Genomic DNA, 20520 nt, shown 5'->3' on the forward strand with positions numbered 1-20520 from the left:
GAGCACCCCCGACAGACTGCCTCCTATAGTATACCTCTCTCTCTCTCTCTACTCATCTTTTTGTGTTTCTCTCTTTATTTTCCCGCTTTCCTTCAGTCTTTTTTATCTATTAATTCTCACGTAAAAAAAGACCCTTTGTATAGCTGTGTGGCGTGACTTTAAATATGTCTTGCCTGTTTGCTCTGTTTTATTCTTGTTCTATTTACAAAGCGCATCAGACAAAGTTTATTCACCTCGTCCTATCTCCAGCCTTTCCTTTATCTCCCCTTCACCTCCCTCTACTTCTCCATATTCCTCCTCCTCCTCCTCTTCACCTGCCCTTCCCTTCCTTCATCACCCTTTCCACCTCTTCCCTCCTGTCTCTCCTCTCACCTTGTTTCATCTCCTATCTTTCTTTTACCTCCTCTATCTCTCCTTCTCCTTCTCTCTACTCCTCTTTCTCCTCTTCACCTACCCTCCCCTTCCTCTCCCTTTCTCCACCTCTTCTCCCCTTAACACAACTCTACCTGTCTCCTCCTCCTCCTCCTCTTTCCTTCTCCAGCTACCCTTCCTTTCCCTTCCTCTCTCTACCTCTTCTACTTACTCCTCCTCCATTCTCTGCCTCTTTAACCCTTCTCTACCTCTCTCCCTCTCGCTCTCTCCCTCTCTCCCCTACTTACCACAACTCTACCTGTCTTCCCTAATCATACTTACCTTTCTCCTCTCACCTTACCTCCTTTCCTCCGCCCTGTCTCGGCTCTCTCGATGGGGCCTGTTGCCGAGGAGAAAAGGAGGGGGGGGTTGGAGGAAGAGGAGGAGGAGGAGGAAAAAATATCAACCAGAGTTATGTTGAGGATTTTGTTTGGGTTCACACAATATGAGGGTTGGGGAATCTCTCTCTCTCTCTCTCTCTCTCTCTCTCTCTCTCTCTCTCTCTCTCTCTCTCTCTCTCTTCCTTCCTCGTCGTTCTTTCCTCCTTTATATTATTTCTCGCTGTTTACTTTTTTCTTTGTCCTCTCTCTCTCTCTCTCTCTCTCTCTCTCTCTCTCTCTCTCTCTCTCTCTCTCCACCCTTTGTTCACCCTATTTTTTCCCTCCGTTTTTTGCCTCCTTTCCCTTCCTCCTCCTCCTCCTTCCCTTCTTCTCCGTCTTCCCTTCCCTCCCCTTGTTTATCCCCTCCTTCCCCTTTCTCCCCTTCTTAACAGACTTCCTCCCCTCTCTCTCGTCTCAGAATTTCCCTCCTCTCCTCTCTCCCCCTTTCCTCCCTTCTCCCCTCCCTTCTCTCCCCAGTCGAAGGGAAGTTTCGGGGGGTTGAAGGGGACTATTTTGGGTGCTTGGAGAGAGAGAGAGAGAGAGAGAGAGAGAGAGAGAGAGAGAGAGAGAGAGAGAATTTAATGGGACTACCAATGATAACCTACTCTCTCTCTCTCTCTCTCTCTCTCCAGTCAGTCAGTCAGTTAAGCAGTAATAAGAATCAGTTAGTAAGTCAATCAGTCAGTTAATTCGTTAGTCAGTTAGTCAGGAAATTAATCAGTTATAAAGTCAGTTAGTCAGTCAAGCAGTCAGTCAGTCAAGCAGTTAATTTGTAAGTCAGTCAGGTAGTCAGTCAGTCAATCAAGCAGTCAGTCAGTCAGTAAATCAATCAGTCAGTTAGTCAGTCAAGCAGTCAGTCGGTTAGTCAGTCAGTCAAGTGTCCCCCATTTTCCTAGTTCTTTTATTTGCTTGTTTTGCCTGTGTTTGTGTATTTCTCCTCCCCCTGCATCTCCTATTCTTCCTCCTCCTCCTCCTCCTTGTCCTTGTCCTTCACACTAACAGCCTGTCTGGATCCTGTGGCCCTCCTCTTCCTCCTATTCTTCCTCTTATTCATTCTCCTCCTCCTCCTCTTTCTTGTCATATTCTTCTTTAGAGATGGAAGGGAAAGAAGAGAGGGTAAAAAGGGAAGGGAGAGGAAATGAAGAGGGATAGGGAAGGGAAAGAAGAAAGGGAAGGGAGAGGGACAGGGAAGGGAAAAATATGGAAGGGAAAGAAGGGAAGGGGAAAAAAAGTAGAGGGATTGGGAAGGGAAAGGTATGAGAGGGAAAGAAGATTCCTATGTATCTAATTATTCTCCTTCACTCCTCTCCATATCCTTTCCACCTCCTCCATTTATCCTTCATTATCCTATACATCTTCTATTGCTTCTTTTTCTTCATATTATTTTCTTCTTCCTCGTCCTTTTCATCCTCCTCCTCGTCTTCTTCTTCCTCTGCTTCCTCTTACTCTCCATCCTCCTCCTCGTCTTCTTCCTCCGCTACCTCCTCCTCCTGTTCTTCCTCCTCCTCCTCCTCCTCCAGTTCCTACACACACTAACACCCTGTCTGCATCTTGTGACTTGTCCTCCTCCTCCCTCTTCCTCCCTTCCTCCTCCTCCTCCTCTTATATACACACACACCCCACCTGCCTCCCTCCCTCCTTCCCTCCCTTCCTTCCCTCTTCCCCTGCATCAATCTTGTCCCGTATTTATTCTTTTATTTGTTTCTTCTTTCCTTTTATTCTATTCTTACTCTTTGTTCTTAAAAAAAAAAAAATCGACCTTTCTGTGTATATAAATTATTGAATGTTTTATTTTTTTTCTGAATGTCCTTTTTCCCTCATGACAGTTTTATATATCTTCCTCCTAGTCCTCCTCCTCCTCCTCCTCTTCTTCCTCCTCCTCCTCCTCCTGTGTGTCCTCTGCATCTCCCTTGCCCACTAAAGGTCTGCTGTTCTCGTTACTCCTCCTCCTCCTCCTCTCCTCCTGCTTTTTCTCTTTCTCCTTCCCTTCCTCCTCCTCCTCTTCCTCCTGCTTTTTCTCTTCCTCCTTCCCTTCCTTCCTCCTCCTGCCGCTCTTCATCAGCAGACATGACCGTGTGTGTGTGTGTGTGTGTGTGTGTGTGTGTGTGTGTGTGTGTTACGTATTCGTCAAGGTCACTCAGTTAGTGCGAAGGATGCCTTTACATTTTGCTCTATATTGAGAGAGAGAGAGAGAGAGAGAGAGAGAGAGAGAGAGAGAGAGAGAGAGAGAGAGAGAGAGAGTTGTCTGTAGGAATGGCACATGCTTTTAATGTCAAACTGATAACACGACATTTGGCTTATACAAGAGAGAGAGAGAGAGAGAGAGAGAGAGAGAGAGAGAGAGAGAGAGAGAGAGAGAGAGAGAGAGAGAGAGAATTAAACCTCCACCCTTCCTGTCTCTCTGAACTAGTGAGGCATAGAATATTTCCCCCTCAATCTCATCCTCTTCCTTCTCCTCCTCCAAGTATTTAGCCTTTCTTTCCATGTCTTCTTCGTTATGTAATTTCTTTTGTGTTGCATTGTTCTTCCTCTTCCTCTTCCTCCTCCTCCTCTCTCGTGACCCTCTTCCTTCTTGTTCTTTTCTTCCTTTTCCTTTGTCTTTCCTTGCATTGAATTTTCTTGCCGCCTCTTCTTATTATTTCCTTTACCGGTCTCTCTCTCTCTCTCTCTCTCTCTCTCTCTCTCTCTCTCTCACACACACACACACACACACACACACACACACACACACACACGGTTATTAACTTTCAGGTTCATTCACAAGAGCCTGTATGTACTTCTGTTTGTTTGTTTCTTTGTTTACTCTCAAGGACCAGACGAAGGGATAGGCTTACACACACACACACACACACACACACACACACACACACGAGTAAGCCTGCACCTCGTCAGTCATGTGTGGCTAATGCAGAGAGAGAGAGAGAGAGAGAGAGAGAGAGAGAGAGAGAGAGAGAGAGAGAGAGAGGTAACCATCAAGAATGAAAAAAAAGGAGTCGAATACACGAGAAAAAAAATAGAGGGAGAAGGAAAAGTCGAGAGAGAGAGAGAGAGAGAGAGAGAGAGAGAGAGAGAGAGAGAGAGAGAGAGAGAGAGAGAGAGAGAGGTACCAAGTGATAACCCTTAATTAAGAAGCCATAAACAATATTTCCCTGATGTGTCTCTAATTACATCGTTACCTGCTGCTTCCGTATCACCTGTCTCTTACTTCTAATTAGGATGAAGAGGAGGGAGGAGGAGGAGGAGGAGGAGGAGGAGATGATAGTAAAATCTTTATCGTGTGGTCAAAGACTGAGGTTCTTAGAAATGCTTGAATGGACTCTGTTGCTCTAAGTACCTTCAAGTGTTTGTGTCTTAGGAGGAGGAGGAGGAGGGGAAGGAGGAGGAGGAGGAGAGTCAAATAAGCCACATTCCTCCCTTATCACTGTAGATGGATAAGAAATGCATTGAGAGAGAGAGAGAGAGAGAGAGAGAGAGAGAGAGAGAGAGAGAGAGAGAGAGAGAGTAAACAGCAAGAAATGATAATAGAAAGAGAAAGGGAGTTTAAGTAAGAGAGAGAGAGAGAGAGAGAGAGAGAGAGAGAGAGAGAGAGAGAGAGAGAGAGAGCGGCAGCAGCAAGAAATGATAAAAGAGAAAGGGAGTTTAAGTAAGAAAAAGAGAATGAATTGGAAAAGGAGAGAGAGAGAGAGAGAGAGAGAGAGAGAGAGAGAGAGAGAGAGAGAGAGAGAACGGTAAACAGTGGGAAAACAAAATAAAAATAAAAAGTCGTAAGGGAAGTATGTACGTATATAAAACAACAAGGGAGAGGAAATGAAGAGAGAGAGAGAGAGAGAGAGAGAGAGAGAGAGAGAGAGAGCAGTGTGTTAGTCGGCGGTGTCATGTCTTCAGTTTTTGTTCCTGGTGGTGTTGCCGTGTGAAGGAAGGAGGAAGAGGAGGAGGCGTTACGTGAGGGAAAATGTGTCTTTCTCTCCTTGTTTGCTGACGATGTTATGCTGCTGTTGTGATTGCTTTTCCTCCTCCCCGCTTCTTTTTTTTTTCTCCTTCTTCATCATCGTCTTCTTCCTTTTTTTCTCCTTTTCTTCTTCTAATTCCTCTATCTCTTCTTTTTTTCTTCCTAATTATTATATCCATCATTATTACACTTTCCACCACCACCACCTACTACTACTATTACTACCACCACTGCTACTACCACTACTACTACCACTACTACTACTACTAATAATAATAATAATACTGTAAGTAACTGTTTTCTACTACTGTTACTAATAATACTACTACATCACTACTACTACTACTACTCTTTATCTATCCCTCCTATCCGTCTGTCTGTCTGTGTGTCTTTACCCAAGGGTCCCAGGCACTGTTTCCTGTTGTTGATTCTGACAGCACGAGCTTCCCGTCAAAGCCCTCTCCCCCTGTGTGCTTGTGTGTTTGTGTGTGTGTGTGTGCTCAGTGCAATATACAAAACAGACTGAAGGTCGTGAACTTAGGATATCTTTGCCGTGAGAGGATAAAGATAAGATAGGCAGGCAGTTAGGTGTATCTTTTTTTAGTTTTTTTTTTTTACAGCAGAGGAGACAGTGCAAGGGCGTAAAAAAATAATGAAACAATAATGGAAAAAAAACCCACTAGAGTGTGAAAGACGAGAAACTAGAAATTGAACAAGAAAGGAGGAAAAATGATTATACTAGATTATGATGAGGAGGATTAAGAGAGAAATTGAATGATGAATGAGGGGAGAACCAGGACGAGGAGGAGGAGGAGGAGGTGTTGTGGAACCGGATATGAAAAAACGTTTCGGAGATTGCAGGAAGGCGAGATAAAGAGGAGGAGGAGAAGGAGTGGATATAAAACGAGAAGAATAATGAAGAGAAAAACTGTTGACATAAAAGCTGATGGAAAGGAGGAAAATAAAGCAAACAAAGGGAAGCGATGTTATGTAAATAGAAAAATGATTAAAAAAATGGGAAACGGAAAGGAGGAGGAGGAGGAGGAGGAGAACTGATAACATAATATTAGCTTAAAAGAAGGAAAATAAAGCGAACAAAGGGAAGCAATGTTATGTAAATAGAAAAATGATTAAAAAAATGGGAAACGGAAAGGAGGAGGAGGAGGAGGAGGAGAACTGATAACATAATATTAGCTTAAAAGAAGGAAAATACAGCGAACAAAGGTGATGAAAAGATAGACATGATGGATAAGGGAAACAAACAGGATTAGGATTTGCAGTGGATATGGAAGCGGAAAGGATAAGAAAAAAAAATGGCTACAAATTTGCTTGAAAGAAGGAAAATAAAGCAAACAAAGAAAAGCAATGTGATGAAAATAGACATGATTTAAAAGGGGAAAAAACAGGAAAAGGAGTGGATATGGAAACGGTTAGGAGGAGGGGGAGGAGGAAAAATGATTACATAAGTGGTTGAAAGAAGAAAATAAGGCCAAGAAAGAGAAATAATGTGATGAAATTAGGCAAACGATTTAATTAAAAGGAAAAAAAACTGGAAAAGGAGTAGATATGGAAACGGAGAGGAGGAGGAAGAGGAAAACTAATGACATAATATTAGCTTGAAAGAAGGAAAATAAGGCCAACAAAGAGAAGCAATGCAATGAAAATAGACATGATTTAAAAGGGGAAAAAACAGGAAAAGGAGTAGATATGGAAACGGAGAGGAGGAGGAGGAGGATAACTAATGACATAATATTAGCTTGAAAGAAGGAAAATAAAACGAAAAACAGAAGCAATGGGATGAAATTAGACAAATAATCTAAAAAGGGAAAAAAAAACAGGAAAAGGAGTGGATATGGAAACGGAGAGGAGGAGGAGGAGGAGGAGGAGGAAAACTGATGACTATATAAGCTTTAGAGAAGGCATATAAGGAGAGAGAGAGAGAGAGAGAGAGAGAGAGAGAGAGAGAGAGAGAGAGAGAGAGAGAACGGTAAACAATGGGACAACAAAATAAAAGTAAATAAGTGAAAAGATAGAAAGAGAAGAAAATGGAAGAGGATGAAGAAGGTGACGAAAATCAAGAAGAAAGAGAGGAGAGGAGAAAAAAATGAGAAGAAAGAATATAGAAGAAAAAGAAGAACGAGGAGAAAGGAGGAAAACGAAGCGAACAAAGACGAGTAAGGAAATGATGATAAAAGAGGTGAAAGGAGGAAAATAAAGCAGAGGAAGAGGAACAAGGAGAAACAGGAAGATAGAGCGAACGGAGAGGAATAAATAAGTGATGGAAATATTGAAAGGAAGAAGAAAGACGAGGAGAAAGGGAGGAGGAAGGCGGGGTGGGTCATTGCCAGTAAGGAAGAGGGGGAGGAGGAGGAGGAAGAAGAAGAGGAGGAGGAGGAGGACTAAACAGCAGTAGGTGAGCATTCTATCCATATACGGTCCCTGCCTGCTTCTTGTCCTCCTCCTCCTCCTCCTCCTCTTGTCAGCCCTCCACCCCTGTCTTTCTTCTTTTAACTATTCTTATATCCTCCTCCTCCTCCTCCTCCTCCTCCTTATTCTACCTCCTTATATATTGTCTCATTCATCAGTTTTATGAGTCACTTAAGTCACGGAATTGTTTTCATATGAGAGAGAGAGAGAGAGAGAGAGAGAGAGAGAGAGAGAGAGAGAGAGAGAGAGAGAGAGAGAGAGAGAGAGAGATTAATCGTCATTGTTTTAAGTGTTGTATTTCATTCTCAGCAGCCGAGTGTTGTGAGACTGCTTTCACACACACACACACACACACACACACACACACACACACACACACTTAAAGACTCTCCACTTATGGCAATTCCGGCCTTTCTAAAAAATGAGAGGCAGAGAGAGAGAGAGAGAGAGAGAGAGAGAGAGAGAGAGAGAGGAGCGTGTTGATGGTGGTGTGGTGGTAATTTAGAGAAGGGAACGGGAGAGAGGAATGGAGGAGTGTGTGGTGTGTTGTGGCATTTAAGACTGGGAGGGGAGTGAAAGGGGCGGGGAGGGGGAGGGAAAGAAATGGAATGGGCGTGGCATAGAATCATGGAGAGAAGAGGGGAGGGAAGGGGAAGGGGAGGGAAGGTGGAGAAGGTAAGGGAAGGAGAGAGGTGATAAGAAGGGGGAGTGCGGTATGGTGATTAGGAGAGAGAGAGAGGGAGGGGGGGTAACGTTATATCCCTTACCCAAACTGAATTAATCCGTGTCACCAGTGTGCTCAACAACCTTTATTATTATTATTATTATTATTATTATTATTATTATTATTATTATTATTATTGCTATTGTTTGTGTTAAGTCAGCTTTGTGAATTCAGAGAGAGAGAGAGAGAGAGAGAGAGAGAGAGAGAGAGCACTAAAAACAATTGCATGAGAGTGAGTAGAATTTAAACGAGTGGACAGTGTGTGTGTGTGAGAGAGAGAGAGAGAGAGAGAGAGAGAGAGAGAGAGAGAGAGAGAGAGAGAGAAACACACACATAATGAATAACAACAAACAAACATTAGATAAGTGAATTAATATAAAAGTTAAACAAACAGAGAGAGAGAGAGGGCGTGTTGGGGGCAGACAGTTACCAGGCTTTGGTCAACACCACACAACACCGCCACAACACCGCTCAAACACCACCCACGGCAGCTGCAGGACAGTCTGGGGAAGGGCTTACACCTGGGGGGGGGAGGGAGGAAGAGGAAGAGGAGGAGGAGGAGGAGGAGGAGGAGGGTGACAGCTGATCCGGGCTAGACGTAGTAAGTTATTGTCATCGTTGTTGTTGTTAGGAAGGGTCTCTCTCTCTCTCTCTCTCTCTCTCTCTCTCTCTCTCATCGACCTACCACTATGTTGCATCTATCTTTGTGTCTCCGCTTATATGTGTGTGTGTGTGTGTGTCCAGGGCATGAGTCACAAGCCTTGACTCACCCACAGGTAAGGAATGAATCACTCCCTTTGGCGGCGTGTGCAAGAATCCGGAAGGGGGGAGGAGGAGGAGGAGGGGAGGGGATTAAAGGAGGGAGGAGATAAGAATTTAAGACTGTAAAAATATGGCACAGAATTAAAAAGAGGAGGAGGAGGAGGAGGGCGACTATATTCCACGAGGTCATGAGTCACACCCCGTTGAGCCTCCTCCTCCTCCTCCTCTTGTGGCCAGCCGGATCCATGTCCCCATACTACGGCCGAGAGAGAGAGAGGGGGGGGGGGGGTAAAACTGAAGGAGGAGGAGGAAACGGATGATTGGTGAAGGCTTATGCTTCTCCATCACTCACCTGTCCTTATCACCTGTCCAATAAGCATCCCACTCACTCACTCCTCCTCCTCCTCCTCCTCCTCCTCCTCCTCCTCCTCCTCCTCCTCCTTTCTTCCTGTACCTGAGAGTGAAGGAAGGCAAGAGGATGTTTACGCAATCTTTTGTTTTGTAGTACTACGGTCATTCTCTCTCTCTCTCTCTCTCTCTCTCTCTCTCTCTCTCTCTCTCTCTCTCTCTCTCCCATCAATTCACGTTCCTACCTCACGTCTCTTCGTATGATAATTTATTCCCCCCTTTTCCCTCCCTCCTCCTCCTCTTCCTTCCCTTCCTTCCACCGTGACCACCTCTCCCCCTACCATCCTTCCTCCTTCCCACCCTTCCTCCCCACTGACCATTCCTCCTCCACTTCTTAACCCTCGTAATTCCTCCCTCTCTTCCTCAAACCCTCCTCACCTTACTTTACCTGACCCTCCTCCTCTCAACACTAGTGACCACTTCTCCACTTTTAGCCGTTCGTAACATTCCTCTCCCCAAACCCTCCTCATGTAACCTAACTTAACCTCAAAGAACGTAACCTAACCAAACCTCACCTAACGTGACCTAGGCAAACCTCACCTAACTTAACCACCTCGAAAGGCGAAGGTTACGAGGAGACTTGATCGAGGTTTATAAATGGATGGATGGGGCTTTAATAATTGGGTTTTGGCTGTAAAAGAGCCAGGTAGGACATAGCACCGGGAATTGGTTTACCAAAAGAATGGTGGATGAGTGGAACCGGCTTGGCAGTCATGTCGTGGGTGCCAATACCATAGATACATAGGTTGGATAAACTCATGGATAGTTAGGTTAGGTGGGGGTGTATAGGCTAATCGGCTTCTTCCAGCCTTCTTAGGTTCTTATGCTCTTATGTTCAAACCTAACCCCACTTAACCTAACCTAACACGTCAATCATTACCCAACCCATCCTTCATCCTTACTCAACACCTGCCCGCCTCTGTATTAGGTCTATTGATAAGGACTAATCCGTGCCCATCATCCTGTCCGAACGGCTTATTAGCCATCGCTGGGGGGCTGAGAGGGAAAGGGGAGGAGGAGGAGGAAGTGAAGGTTATGTGTGTGTACTTTGGCCTCTAAGGAAATGTTTGGTTATGGTGGTTAGGTTGGGATTGTGGTAGTGGTAGTAGTAGTAGTAGTTGTAGATGTTTTTTTTTTCTTTCCTGTTAGGTTTACTTTTTGTGGTAGCTTTGTTAGATTTGTTATTTCTTCCTTTTCCTCTTATTTTTCTTTTCCTTTTTCCTTTTTCTCATTTCCTTTTTCTACTTCCTCTTCTTTTTCTTCATTTCTTCGTCTTCTCTTTCTCATATAATTCCAGGGTGGTATTAGGAAGTGGAATTGGTAACACTGAAAATGGTGATGATAAATTGTGTTGTTGATTCGCATGATGAAGGCGTTGGCAATAGTGATCTTAGAAGCAGCGGTAAGGGTATAGTGTTGGCAGCGGTGTTGGTAATAGTGATAGCGTGGTGGTGGTGGTGGTGTATCCTTGGTGTTGGTAATAGTGATAGCGTGGTGGTGGTGGTGGTGTATCCTTGGTGTTGGTAATAGTGATGGTGGTGGTGGTGGTGGTGTATCCTTGGTGTTGGTAATAGTGATGGTGGTGGTGGTGGTGGTGTATCCTTGGTGTTGGTAATAGTGATGGTGGTGGTGGTGGTGGTGTATCCTTGGTGTTGGTAATAGTGATGGTGGTGGTGGTGGTGTATCCTTGGTGTTGGTAATAGTGATGGTGGTGGTGGTGGTGGTCACTGTGTATGTATCTCCCACTGCGACATTTCCGATCCACTATAACACAATAGAAAGATACATTAGAATACCACTTCCTGTCCCTCCTACCATGACTCCATTCTTCTATTCTTCTTCATTCTCTTTCCTTCATCCCCTTAAAACCCAAACCTAACTTCACCTAACCTAACCTCGCCTAACCTAACTTCACCTAACCTGACCTTGCCTAACCTCGCCTAACCTAACCTAACCTAACCTGACCTCACCTCACCTAACCTAACCTCACCAAACTTCATCTAACCTCAACCAACCTAACCTAACTTCACCTAACCTCGCCTAACCTAACCTAACTTCACCTAACCTAACCTGACCTTACTTAACCTCGCCTAACTTAACCTAACCTCACCCAACCTAGCCTAACTTAACCTAACCTCACCCAACCTAACCTAACTTAACCTAACGCCATCTAACCTCACCCAACCTGACCTGACCTCCCTTAACCTCACCTAACCTAACTTCATCTAGCCTTACCTAACCTAACCTAACTTCATCTAGTCTTTCCTCACCTAACCTAACCTAACCTAATCTAACCTCCATCCTTACTCAACTATCCCTTACTCTTTTCCCCTTCATCTCTCCTCTATATCTCCTCTTCCCGTCCATTCCCTTATCCTCTCTCCCTCTACTTACATCACTCACTCTCTCCCGTTTATCTTTTATCTCCTCTGTCTTTCTCTCCATTCCTTCATCTCTCATTCCTTCTCTCGTCTATTCCCTTTTCTGTTCTTTTACTATCTCCCTCTTGTCCCTTTATCATCTCCCTGTCTCCATCTTTATCTCCTCTCCCTTTCCCCTCACCTTTCCTTCATCTCTCCTTTCCCCCTGTCATCCCTTCATCCTTTCTCCCTCATCTCCCTGTCTCTCCCATTCCATAACTCACGCGTTCCTGTTCTCCTTTATCTCCTCTTCCTTTCCCCTCACCCTTCCTCTCCCTTTCCTTCATCTCTTCTTTCTTCCCTGTCAATCGTTCCCTCCCTTCATCTCCTCCCTCCCTCCCATTCCATAACTCATCCTTTCCCTTTCCTTTATCTTCCCTCCCTTTCGCTCTACCCTTCCTTCATATCTTCCTTCTCCCCTTTCCATCGTTCCCCTTCCTCCCTCTCTAGTATCATCCCTTTATATCACTCATGCCTCCCCTCTCTCTCCCCTTCACTCCTCCCTCCATTCTTCCCCTTCATCATGCTAGTCGCCCCTTCCTCCTCCTCCTTTGTCTCCTCCTGCTGCCCCTCCCCTCCACCTCCCTACCCATTCATCACGACCATCACCATATTACGGGTTATGAGATGGGTTGGGACGGGACCCGATACAGAGACGGGGAAGGGCAAGTATAGGAAGGGAGAACTGTGTGTGTGTGTGTGTGTGTGTGTGTGAGGGGGGTACACACATGGTTCCTCCTCCTCCTCCTCCTCCTCCTCCTCTCTTTGGTAATGGCACACTGATTGCCTACCCTAAGGAGACCCAAGGGACGGCGGACACAGGGGAGGGATTTATACATTGAGTTTCATTAGCAGAGAGAGAGAGAGAGAGAGAGAGAGAGAGAGAGAGAGAGAGAGAGAGAGAGAATTGCCTTGTATTATTTTTTCTTTTAATGTTCTTTTTTTTTCTATATATATATCTGGAATTCTTTAACTTGGCTTTTAAGGAGTTGTTTATACCTCAAAGCGACACACACACACACACACACACACACACACACACACACACGGGAAGGAAATGACCAAGAGTGACCACGCTGCTTCTTCACTCACCAGCGGAAGACAGCGGTTATGCGTCTTGAGATCGTGGAGACTGACTCAAGGAAGGACGTGGGTGTGGGCGTAGGAGGGAATAGTGGCGGGGTGCATCTTGAGTGGGTATAGGAAGAGGGGAAAGAGGGAGTTAGAGGAATAGATAAGAGAAAGGAGAAGGAGGGGGATTAGGAATAGTTTTAGGTGTAGGTGTGAGTTTAGTGTGTGTGTGTGTGTGTGTGTGTGTGTTGGGTGAGTAGAGAAGGAAGGAAGGGAAAGAGTTAGGGAGTTAGATGAATATATAAGAAAAGAGGAAGGAGAAGGAGGGGAACGAGGATGTGTAAATGGGTATCGCAGAGGAGAATTGAAAGAGGGATACATGAGAAAGGAGGAGGAGGAGGAGGAGGAATAGTTTTGTCATTGGTAAAGGGTGGAAGGAGGAGGAGGAGGAGGAACAACAGTAGTATAAGTTTGCGTTAGTGGTGAAGGACAAAGAAGATAGGAAGAGGAGGAGAAGGAGGGGCAACAGTAGTAGAAGTTTGCGTTAGTAGTGAAGGACAAAGAAGATAGGAAGAGAAGGAGGAGAGGCAACAGTAGTAGAAGTTTGCGTTAGTAGTGAAGGACAAAGAAGATAGGAAGAGGAGGAGAAGGAGGGGCAACAGTAGTAGAACGTTGCAAGGAAGGAAGAGAAGGAGGGGGAGGAGGAGAAGTTTTGCGTCATTGATAAAGATTCGAAGGAGAAGGAGAAGCAACAGCAGTAGGAGTTTGCGTTAGTAGTGAAGGACAAAGAAGATGGGAAGAGAAGGAGGGGGAGGAGGAGAACTTTTGCATCATTGATAAAGATTCGAAGGAGGAGAAGAAGGCAGCAGTAGGAGTTTGCGTTAGTGATAAAGGATAAAGATTGAAAGAAAAGGAAGAGAAGTCGAGCCGGATAATAATAAAAAAGGTAGATGATAGAAGAGAGAGCAGGAAAAATTTGCGTCATCGAGTAAAGAGGAAGAGATAGGTGCGTTGGGGATGTTTGGGGGCTTGGCGTACACTCCAGGAAGAGGATCGGCGGGGTAGAAGAAGAAGGGGGAAGGAGTGAGTAAGGGAGTGCGTCACCTTAGTGCGTCATTTGGTAAGGGGGAAGGAGTGGTGAGGTGTGTGTGTGTGTGTGTGTGTGTGTGTGTGTTGATGAGGGAGTCTACCAGGTGATGGTGATAATGACTAATCACCACACACACAAAAAGAGAGAGAGAGAGAGAGAGAGAGAGAGAGAGAGAGAGAGAGAGAGAGAGAGAGAGAGAGAGAGAGAGAGAGAGAGAGAGAGAGAGGGTTGAGGATTGAGATAACTGATATGAAAGTTAAGAGTGACTATGAAATTTTAGCACACACACACACACACACACACACACACACACACACACACACACACACACATTCACAAAGGTGGGATGGGCACTGCAGGGGCACCCATAAAGTCGAGGTCACATGTGGGGGGTGGGGGGGGGGAGGAATGGAGTGACTACCCTATCCATTACCCTATCCCCCCTCTTCTCTCCACCCCCTTCCTCAATTCCTTTCCTTCCCTTTATTCTTCTTTTTCCTCCTTTCCCTTTGTTTCTTCTTCCCTTCCTTTTCCTTTTACTTCACTTCCTTTTTCGTTTTCTCTTCCTTACAATTTTTCCTCCCATCATCATCCCCCTTTTTCCCTATTCCTCCATTCTCTTTCCTCTTCCATCTTGCCTTATTCCTCTCTCTCACTTTCCCTTCCATTCCTTTATTTTCGTTTTCTCTTCCTTACATTTCTTTCCTCTCATCCTCCTCCTTCTTTTTCCCTATTCCTCCATTCTCTTTCCTCTTCCATCTTGCCTTATTCCTCTCTCTCACTTTCCCTTCCTTTCCTTTATTTTCCATTTTTCTTTTCTATACATTCCGTACCTCATCTTACTCCCCTTCTTTCCCTATTCCTTCCACTTTCTCATTCATTCACTCTGTTTTCATTCATTTCTCCTCCGTATGGCCCTCCACTTCCTGGCCTATCCTTCCCTATCTCCACATCCATAGCCTCCCCTTCATCTCCCCTCCCTCCCCAAGCCTCCTTTTTCGCCCCTCCCTTTCCTCTCCACCCCATGAATAAACAAAGGAGGGCGGAGGCTCTGTAGTACTCCGTGACGTCACTCTACCTTTAAATTCTCCTCCTCCTCCTCCTTTCCTTTGCTTCCCTCTTGCTGTCTGTGTTTCTCTTCTTCAATTTCTCCTCCTTTTTACCAACACAAGAGTACCGTACACTGTCCCCTGGCCGTAAATGCTTAGTTGTCATGTCACGCCCTTCAAACACTCGAGGCGCTGGGCAAGGTTTGGGTGGCCATCGTGCTCTTTTGCCCTTATCTGGTGTTCGTAAGTCCAAGTTCCATTGTACAGATGCCATCACTATAACCAGTAACCTTGCGAGAAGCCAGGTATTTTTATGTAGCCTGCTCTTAACTTTTTTTCTCGTTTCCTCCTGGTCTTCTACTTCCTCTATTTTATTCCTCCTCCTTCTCTGTCTGTCTCTCTGTATGTATGTATGTATTATTATTATTATTTTTACTAATACTATTATTATTATTATTATTATTATTATTATTATTAGTAGTAGTAGTAGTAGTAATAGCAGAAGCAGTGATAGTAGCCACCTAACAGCAGCTAGAGAGAGAGAGAGAGAGAGAGAGAGAGAGAGAGAGAGAGAGAGAGAGAGAGAGAGAGATCACTTAGAATCTGTGCAAAGGAAAATGACAAAACTGATTCACGGGCCGAAAATTTTGTCACATAAAGAATAGGTTTAAGAAATAATTATGTATACTCTAGAAAGGCGAAGGGTGCGAGGAGACTTGATTCAAGTTAATAAATGAATGAAAGATTTTGATAAGGATGATGTTAGTTAATAAGGCTTTGGTGGTAAGAGAGTCGGGTAGGACACGTAATAACGGGCCTAAGTTGGATAGGTTCAGAATCAGCAAAGACCTAGGCGAGAAATGATTGACTTTAATAGCAGAGTAGTGGATGAATGGAGCAGGCTTGTCAGTCATGTGGTGAATGCCGATACAGGAGATAACGTTCATAAAAGGTTAGATAAGTTGTACGGTGAGGTTAGGTGAGATTAGGTGCACGGGAGCTGCCTTGTATGGACCTACCTGACGGTCTCTTGCAGTGTCCTTCTGTTTTTATGTTCTTATTCTCTTCCTTCTCACACATAGAGTTTAAATTTGCACCTTAATATTATCACTTGTCTGTCTCTCTGTCTGTCCGGTCTTCTATCTTTCATCTACTCAAATCTCGCTTATCTTATCGCCCCACCCTCAGCCTTTATCTCTTATCACTTCAGGTAACCAGGTCGTCACCCCTCTCCTCCCTCTCCTCTCTATTAATTTATCTCATTTTTCTCTCCCTCCCGCCGTCTCTTCCTCCCTTGATCCCTTCCTTGCCTCCTCCTCGCCCACTCATCTATGGAATTGAAATTAGAATGTGAGGAAATTTGTGATTATTATTATTATTATTATTATTATTATTATTATTATTATTATTATTATTATTATTATTATTATTATTATTATTATTGTTATTGCAGACTTTACCTCTTTACAGTGTACAAATTCGCAGTAATTAACTTAGTGATAAGGTGACACACACACACACACACACACAATTATATTTCGTTACCCCCATAATATCTATTGCAATGTCTAATTCATATCAGCGTGTAATGGTATGGTTATGTTTTTTAGTATATGTAGCTTTATACTTTTTTGTTTTTGTTTTTACGGGAAAGAAGACACACCACTACCTGAAAAAAAAGCGTGTGTGTGTGTGTGTGTGTGTGTGTGTGTGTGTGTGTGTGTGTGTGTGTGTGTGAAATATGTGGACTTGGGGGACGAAATGTTTTAAAATACGACCCATAGTGTGACAGTGTGTGCAACCAACTTTACCTTTACCTTTAGTGTGATTGTAGTATCAGGCCACTTGGGCATCCAGCAGGTATAGCCGCGTGGCCTTGTAGTACTCAACCCACTCCAAGTTATTTTGTTCGGAAACACTTTAATAAGTAGACCCACGCGACGCCTATTTCCGGGCCACCCCGTCCCTGTGTGTGTGTGTGTGTGTGTGTGTGTGTGTGTGTGTGTGTAGGGAGTGGCGCGGGAATAGCTATGGTCCGCCTAGGAACAGACACTCTACAATGATCGCGACACACACACACACACACACACACACACACACACACACACACACACACAGTTGTTGTGGAACTTAAAATATACTGGAATATTGATAGTGTGTGTGTGTGTGTGTGTGTGTGTGTGTGTGTGTGTGTGTGTGTGTGTGTAGGAGGTCCAGTCATTCTCACCGGAAGGAAGGGGTTAGGTACGTCACACACACACACACACACACACACACACACACACACACACACACACACACACACACACACACACACAAACAAACACTCACACACATGTGCTTTGAAATCAAACTTGACTGATGACCTTGCCGTCTGTGAACATTTCGAAGGATTATCTGATCTATGAATGCTGGTCTCAAATGTTTATGTTATACTTGGTGTGTCGTAGCTGGGGTCTGCATGGGAGGGGAGACACGATGGGGGCGGGGTATTTTGCATGGAGGTAGAATTGATTGAGTCGACACGGCCCGCTAATTCCATTCATTGAGGTGAAGCCGATGAACTGTCAAATTTACGCCCAAAAGATGGGGGTAGGCGAGCCTGGCCGAGCCCATTAAGGGACCCTGACCTGACAACACCTGGCATCTGGCCGTAAAAATGACAGCTCGGGAGGCTCCATGGTATTTTGGAGGTGAACCCAGAATTTCTTGAAGGTGATGCCCAACTTATCTCTGGGACCCCCAAGGCCTGTAACTACGCCACGAATTTATATAATGTTTTTTACAGGAGTGAGCACGGCAAGAGGCAAGTCCAATTACTTTTATCGGAATCGCACAACTCCGTGGAGGAATCTTGGGTCACTTGAAGACGCTGCGTAAACATAGCTATAGGATCAAACCCTTTTTTAAATAATGTTTTTTTCTGTGTACGTTAGACCGGAATTACAATGCATGTTATTATAGACGAAGTGTACGAATTTCCCTTGGGTAAGATGGTAAAACTGGTATAACTTTAAAATACGTGGAAAATCGAATGTGGATAATCAAGCTTAAAGAGAAAACGGAAGTCTGTGATGGGAAACTGAGAGAGGTCTGCTGCTTCGTCATACTTCATTAGTAATACGAGATTTTATTGTGTCACGCAAGGCCTTTCTCATCTGTGTATTGATGATGATTATAGTTTGTTTGCCGTTTATGTATGTTCTTTCGAGTCAGAGAAAAGGATGACGTTTGTGTGTGTGTGTGTGTGTGTGTGTGTGTGTGTGTGTGTGTGTGTGTGTGTGTGTGTGTGTGCGTGCCACCAAGTAGGGCGCAGCAGGTGTTTATGAATATGTTTGTTGTCTCTCCATTTGTCAGTTTTAAGATTCTTTCCTTTTTTTTTCTTTTTTTCTTTCATGCATTTTCACATTTTTGCTACGGTGAATGCTCTCTCTCTCTCTCTCTCTCTCTCTCTCTCTCTCTCTCTCTCTCTCTCTCTCTCTCTCTCTATCTCACACACACACACACACTCACGCTGAGAGAGAGAGAGAGAGAGAGAGAGAGAGAGAGAGAGAGAGAGAGCATTCTCACGCATCTGAAATAATCATTGGGAGCGGTACATTTTTAACTGTTCTTTTATTATTCATTTTCACCCAGTAATTTAGACAGGCCTAACTCTGGAAGGAGCAGATTCTTCACTCATCGCGTTATGCCGTCCAGTTCCGCCAAGCCCAGTGCCAATACCTGCCGACCCTAGAGCCATAGAAATGATTGACCGGCTATTACTAAGAGCAGCGCGAAATTCAAATTGGTGCTGTTATATAAAGTGGATATTACACTGGGCATATTTTCCGTGGATCTTCAGTCAAACTACGATTTCCGCTAACGTGGTTCTCAATTGTTTGTTGTTATTGCTGCTGATGAACATGATGAGTAATACCGTCGTCCTTCAGTGAAATCTACCGTAGCTTTGGAAGATCGTGGACACGTCAGAAAACGACGCAAATATGAGAACCACGCCAGCGGAAATCGTGGTTTGACTGAAGATCCACGGAAAATTTGCCCAGTGTAATAGCCCCTTTAGTGTTTATTTTGTACTCTAGGTACTTGTTCGAGATCCTGACGACACACACACACACACACACACACACACCGTAATTTTTTGTATATTTACCTCTTTTTATAGCCACTGGTCTGCCTCCTGTTGCCTCTTCTTACCGTAACACACACACACACAGACACACACACAGACACACACTCGACACACTTTCTCAACGGAAGATGAACCTGACGAGGCTGCAATTTAGCACAGGTGAAACTTCCCCCCGTCTGCTGCTTCACCGTCACCTGCCTTCCTGCTTTCCTCCCTCCCTTCCTTCCCTCCTCCTTCCCTCCCTGTCACAATCATCATTATTATAACCGCAAATTTACACTTGAAAGGCAATTAGATCACAGAACTCTTATTTTATCGTCGTGAAGCAGTTGATAAAATTATGTCCGTGGGCGCACTCACGCACACCTCCTCCTCCCCTTCCTCTCTTGAGTCGGGGCTGCAGTGGAAGCTGTAAACAGATGCAACGAGGCTAAAAGTGCACATAGCATAAATTCCAGCCGCAAGTCAGAGCCGTGAAAAGTTAAAGGTAGTCTGCGTCACGCCCCGCCCCAACCCGCCCCGCCTCGCACCCCACCCGCCGGCAGCTGACGTGATCTACATTTGTTAAGCTAAATCTTCCTCGGCGCGCCTGTTCCTTCGACGGCCAGTGTCTCCCAGTATATGGTGCGCGTTCGACATCCCTCCCCATTGATCTCTGTTCATTGGGCCAGTTTTACAGTCCAGTACACCAAGTTTGTAAGCTCTCCAACCAAACACAAAATACGATTCCTTGTAGCTCGTGTTTGGCGTTGATATAAAAAGGAGGTGGAGATTTTAGGAACCTACACCGGAAATCTCTATTAGTCTCTGGTACTGAGTAGACATAACGGATCATTGTGGTGCATATAGTTTGGTAGGGGGCTTACAATGACTGTGTGTTGGATTGTTGGACTGGCCAATTGTCACGATCACTTAAGGAGAAAATACCAACTTGTAGCTTTCGTGACAGTGTTCTCCGGTGCCCGATAGATTTCAGCCCTCTCGTCTGGCTCATCGATGCCCCACCACGAGTAACCAGAACTATTTCGGAATTATAACACTTGTGGTAATATTCATTGGTTTATTGTGGACTTCTTACCGTTATCACTTTTGGGGCTCCGCAACTAAACTTTGGAAGTCCCTCGAGTGAATGAAAATATTCTTCATAACTTAGAAGTGGATGAAAGAGTGGTTGCCGTACTGTCTCCTGTTTGCCTCCTTTGACGGAAAATTTGTGCAGCAAGAGGACAGACAAACGAGACAGGAGACAGCCAGGGCAAGAGTAGTTGTACCAGCAACGACTGCAGGAAATACTACGTCATGGAAATCATTGGGATAGAACGTTGGGACTCCTTCGTTGAATTCCTGGATGATATTAAAGACGAATATTACTATAAGCAGGTGAGGGAGAAGCTGGAGGAATGGGTTGACAGGTGAATAAATCTTTAGATAGAGGAGCCGAGGCTTATTATCTTGCCCATACGAGGAGCCGAGTCTTATTATTCTGCCCATACCTCCACAGCCCATCCATGGAGGTATGAGTCCACCCTTCCTTGCCTGTGTACTGAGCAGTGTGCATTTCTTTGCTCGTGTAGCACGCACATGGCATTTTTCGGGGTGGCTTTGATATTGTGTCAGAATCCCTCTAGAAACACACGAGTTTGGTGATGTTTAGTAGTTTCCGGCTATTTGTAGTAATATAGTTTGTTTATACAATT

The 20520-nt window shown here is 44.7% G+C and overlaps 1 protein-coding gene across 1 annotated transcript in view; it reads left to right on the plus strand.

The window, feature by feature from the left end:
• The window catches only part of LOC126984233 (plastin-2-like), a 50152-nt gene that overhangs the window by 18062 nt on the left and 11570 nt on the right, over positions 1-20520 (plus strand). The window lies entirely within an intron of this gene.

The sequence above is a fragment of the Eriocheir sinensis genome, chromosome 56 (genome assembly GCF_024679095.1).
Source record: "Eriocheir sinensis breed Jianghai 21 chromosome 56, ASM2467909v1, whole genome shotgun sequence".
NCBI lineage: Eukaryota > Metazoa > Arthropoda > Malacostraca > Decapoda > Varunidae > Eriocheir > Eriocheir sinensis.